Here is a 6,000-nt window from a genome sequence, read left to right on the forward strand (position 1 = left end):
TGAGGTGTTATTTGATTGTCTGAGTGGCGGTCGGGGACGAGCGATGGTCTTCTCCTACCAATCTATCCCCCTAGGAGCATGCGTGTAATACTTGGTTTTTGATGACTTCTAGATTTTTGCAATAAGTATGTGAGTTCTTTATGACTAATGTTGAGTCCATGGATTATACGCACTCTCACCCTTCCATCATTGCTAGCCTCTTCGGTACCATGCATTGCCCTTTCTCACCTTGAGAGTTGGTGCAAACTTTGCCGGTGCATCCAAACCCCGTGATACGATACGCTCTATCACACATAAACCGCCTTATATCTTCCTAAAAACAGCCACCATACCTACCTATTATCGCATTTCCATAGCCATTCCGAGATATATTGCCATGCAACTTTCCACCGTTCCGTTTATTATGACACGCATCATCATTGTCATATTGCCTTGCATGATCATGTAATTGACATCGTATTTGTGGCAAAGCCACCGTTCATAATTTTTTCATACATGTCCCTCATGAGTCATTGCACATCCCGGTACACCGCTCGAGGCATTCATATAGAGTCATATCTTGTTCTAGTATCGAGTTGTAATCATTGAGTTGTAAATAAATAGAAGTGTGATGATCATCATTAATAGAGCATTGTCCCAAAAAAAGAGAAAGGCCAAAAAAAAGAAGGCCCCAAAAAAGAAAATAAAAATAAAAAAGAAAATAAAAGGGGGCAATGCTAATATCCTTTTTCCACACATGTGCTTCAAAGTAGCACCATGATCTTTATGATAGAGAGTCTCTTGGTTTGTCATTTTCATATACTAGTGGGAACTTTTCAATAGAGAACTTAGCTTGTATATTCCAACAATGGGCCTCCTCAAGTGCCCTAGGTCTTCGTGAGCAAGCAAGTTGGATGCACACCCACTTAGTTTTTTTTGTTGAGATTTCATACGTTTGTAGCTCTAGTGCATCCGTTGCATGGCAATCCCTACTCCTTGCATTGACATCAATTGATGGGCATCTCCCTAGCCCATTGATTAGCCGCGTCTATGTGAGACTTTATCCTTTTTTGTCTTCTCCACATACCCCTTCATTATATTCTATTCCACCCATAGTGCTATATCCATGGCTCACGCTCATGTATTGCATGAAAGTTGAAAAAAGTTTGAGATTACTAAAGTGTGAAACAATTTCTTGGCTTGTCATCGGGGTTGTGCATGATGAGAGCATTCTTGTGTGACGAAAATGGAGCATGACCAAACTATATGATTTTGTAGGGATGAACTTTCTTTGGCCATGTTATTTTGAGAAGACATGATTGCTTAGTTAGTATGGTTGAAGTATTATTATTTTTATGTCAATATTAAACTTTTAGCTTGAATCTTTCAGATCTGAACATTCATGCCACAATAAAGAAAAATTACATTGAGAAATATGTTAGGAAGCATTCCACATCAAAAATTCTGTTTTTATCATTTACCTACTCGAGGATGAGCAGGAATTAAGCTTGGGGATGCTTGATACGTCTCCAACGTATCTATAATTTTTGATTGGTCCATGCTATTATATTATCTGTTTTGGATGTTAATGGGCTTTATTTTACACTTCTATATTATTTTTGGGACTAACGTATTAACCGGAGGCTCAGCCCAAATTGCTGTTTTTTGCCTATTTTAGAGTTCCAACGAAAAGGAATATCAAACGGAGTCCAAACGGAATGAAACCTTCGGGAACATGATTTTCTCAACAAACGTGATCTAGGAGACTTGGAGTGGACGCCAAGCAATCAACGAGGCGGCCACGAGGCAGGGGGGCGCGCCCACCCCCTGGGCGCGCCCTCCACCCTCATGGGCCTCTCGTTGCTCCATCGACGTACTTCTTCCTCCTATATATATCCATGTACCCCCTAAACATCCAGGAGCACAAAGAAAACCTAATTCCACTGCCGCAACCTTCTGTACCCAAGAGATCCCATCTTGGGGTCTTTTCCGGAGCTCCGCCGGAGGGGGCACTGATAACGGAGGGCCTCTACATCAATTCCATGGCCTCTCTGATGATGTGTGAGTAGTTTACCTCAGACGTACGGGTCCATAGCTAGTAGCTTGATGGCTTCTTCTCTCTCTCTTTGGATCTCAATACAAAGTTCTCCTCGATTCTCTTGGAGATCTATTCGATGTAACTCTTCTTTTGCGGTGTGTTTGTCGAGATCCGATGAATTGTGGGTTTATGATCAAGTTTATCTATAAACAATATTTGAATCTTCCCTGAATTCTTTTATGTATGATTGGTTTATCTTCGCAAATCTCTCCGAATTATCAGTTTGGTTTGGCCTACTAGATTGATCTTTCTTGCAATGGGAGAAGTGCTTAGCTTTGGGTTCAATCTTGCGGTGCTCGATCCAGTGACAGAAAGGTAAATGACACGTATTGTATTGTTGCCATCGAGGATAAAAAGATGGGGTTTATATCATATTGCATGAGTTTATCCCTCTACATCATGTCATCTTGCTTAAGGCGTTACTCTGTTCTTATGAACTTAATACTCTAGATGCATGCTGGATAGCGGTCGATGTGTGGGGTAATAGTAGTAGATGCAGGCAGGAGTCGGTCTACTTGTCACGGACATGATGCCTATATACATGATCATGCCTAGATAATCTCATAATTATTCGCTTTTCTATCAATTTCTCGACAGTAATTTGTTCACCCACCGTTATACTTATGCTATCTTGAGAGAAGCCACTAGTGAAACCTATGGCCCCCGGGTCTATCTTCCATCATATTAATCTACCGTTATTTCCATTACCGTTTATTTTGCAATCTTTACTTTCAATCTATATCATAAAAAATACCAAAAATACTTATCTTATTATTATCATCTCTATCAGATCTCACTTTTGCAAGTTGCCGTGAATGGATTAACAACCCCTTTATCGCGTTGGTTGCGAGGTTCTTATTTGTTTGTGTAGGTACGAGGTGACTCGCGCGTGGTCTCCTACTGGATTGATACCTTGGTTCTCAAAAACTGAGGGAAATACTTACGCTGCTCTACTGCATCACCCTTTCCTCTTCAAGGGAAAACCAACGCAGTGCTCAAGAGGTAGCAAAGAGCAGAGCAGCAACACGAGCGAGAGCTAAAGCAGCAGCAGCTCCTACTGATGTGGACCTCGCCGCCGAGGGAGCGACGCCATGGAGGAAGTGGCCGGCGACGCCGCCGCGGATGGAGCTGCACCGTGTCGGCTTGGGACCGAGCGCCGGCAGCACCGTGAGATCGAATCAAGAAGAAAATGCGGCGATTAGTGTACAACCTCTTTGGTGGCGCTGATTAGGCTGCAGCTTGATCCGAGGAAACGGTGATGATGATGCTCTTCTGGTGGTGCAGGTGAAGACGGCAGTGTGGGAATGGAGGTGGTGCAAAAGACGAGGGGAACATCGGGGCAGCTCCTTGGAGGTAGAGGACGGGATGGCTGAACCGGCGGGTCGACCAGATCGACGGCGGATCCTCATCCGGTACGGTGAATGAGGGACGTATAGGTGTTGCTGTGGACGACGTTGTCGGGGAAGAGGCTCCGGTTGGGTGGTGGACGGAGGAGGGTGTGGGGCTTCACGGGTTTTCCCGGCCTCGGTGTACGAATGGGTGGACGGATGGGATGGGAGTGGGCAACCATGGCTTAGGGACGCGTTTGTCCGAAATGTGGGGTAAGTTACGAAAGTACCCCCACCAATTTGAGGCGGTTCTTTCCGTTCAGGGGTAGCACGGGAATTTCACGTGTTGGGATTTCACAGGAGGTGGGAGTTTTCGCGCACGTTGTAATTTTGGAATAGCAAGGCACGGGTTGAGATGGAGGGTGTTGTCGGAGCACAACGAGATAAAGATATATTTTAAATATTTCGGGCTAACAAGGTGCGGGTTGAAATTTGTGGGCAAGCCTAACGTGTACTGTACCAAATCAATTCGCACTACAAATGTCATTCAGTACTTTGAATTCATGTTATGTTCAATTAAAATATTTCGCTACGTGTATAATGCATCCAACCTACTACTCAAATGAATGTTTTAGTGCATTCCAAACGTATATACTACCGCTTCAATCTGAACTAAATTTGAATTCGTTTCTCTATATGAATAATATATACAATAATGATTGTTGTGAATTCAAAGCATTTGAATTTGTTTCTCTATTTTAATAAGGTATACAATCATCATGATTGCCAAGTTAAACCATTGTTTGTGTATTATCTTCACAGCACACCACATGATTAGTCTCGAGTTACATAAGAACTATGCGTACTATATGAACTCAAACTCGATTTTTTGAATCCACTTTATGTTGATTTCAAATCATAGTACATTTCAAGCTCTAGCCAGATCTTCATAATCTAAACCATGTCTCATATGTATAATGTGTTTATCACATTATGTATGGTGCCCCACCCCTACACCTACAAGTATTTAGATGTGAGTTGCAAACACCACACATTACCACAAATTCAAATAAAGTGTGAGAATGTTCGATATATAGTATTGTTTAGATTGTTTGATATTTATTTGTAAGCTGCAAACGCCACACATTATCACAAATTCAAATAAAATGTGAGATTGTTCGATGTATAGTATGGTTTAGGTTGTTCGAGATTTAACTGTGAGCTGCAAATGCCATGCATTATCACATTATGGTATAACATGTGCAAAACCACAACACGTGTATCGCCGCTATATTCATGCATGCGTATGTTTAAAACACTATGATCTCCTATTCAAATATATGAATCCACTTTCATATCAAATTATGATCTTTGTTAGTCTCTTACACCCACACAATCCTCTAACCTTTGTAGCTACCACTAACTTCCTCTCGTGCATGCACACGCCCTCCTCGCCCTCCCCCTCCCTCAGCATTCTATCCATCGCGCACATTCATTTTTTTGTTTAGGTCGTTCTCCCACAGTCTCCACAATTCCTTTCCGACACACACCAATCGATAAACCTCTCCAGCGATGTCTGCCTACAACATACACACACACCTTCAATCTCCCCCTTTATATGTCCTTGCCTCGTCTCTCTCATACGGTCCCGCACACATGTAAACTCTCACCCCTCTTTTCATCGATCTCACAACCGCACACTCCTCCCCCTATCTAGCTAGTAGCTAGGCCTCTTACACCACCTCCTAGCTCCATTCTCTCTGTCTATCTGTCTCGTCGGGCCTTATTTGCCTCTAACAAATGGACGTACATCTACCGATCTCCTGCTATACATATAGCTAGCTAGGTCCTTATAACTCGTTTTTCCCCACACATCGATCGATCTACCTCATTACTTATGTCTCTCCCTTCCTCCGACCAACAACAATTGATCTACCGATCTAGTTAGGTTTGCTTACCAAACACATGGTTCCCCTTCATCATCCATGGATGCGTCCCGATAGATCTATCACGCACAGGCACACACAGAAACACATCCCCACTCTTATTGATAATATTGCAGTTCTAACCTCAGTTTGTCTAGTAAGCCTCTCCCACCATCTTCGAGAAGCAACTCCGTCACCCATCCAACACTCTACCCCTCTCCCTCCCTCTCTCTCCTCTCTCTCTGTGTCCCATCCTATTTCCCATCCTTCAGTTATGTATGGATGTCAACCGATATCACTCAAGACATAGCTGGGTCTCTCCTTCTCAACACATATACGAGTCGTTCTAACTCTATAGTTAGGCCTCTGCCTACCCCTCCCCCACCCCCTCCCCCACACACACACACCCATACATCGAGAGCTCTAGTCATGTCTCCCTGCCACACACAAACTTGACCTGTGCCCTCCGACGTTCCGGTAGGTCAGTCGCCCTATATCTTTGACTTGCACACACACACACACAATTTCGACGGCTCTCTTCATCGATCTCGCACCCACCCACTTGATCCTCTCTTTGACTCTATTGATATCTATGACCCCTCCCTCTCTTCTCGTGGATCGCCCGACCCTCTATATATGCTATGGATAGGCCTCCATTTCACACACATTG

This window comes from Triticum urartu, chromosome 5 (assembly GCF_003073215.2).
Source record: "Triticum urartu cultivar G1812 chromosome 5, Tu2.1, whole genome shotgun sequence".
NCBI lineage: Eukaryota > Viridiplantae > Streptophyta > Magnoliopsida > Poales > Poaceae > Triticum > Triticum urartu.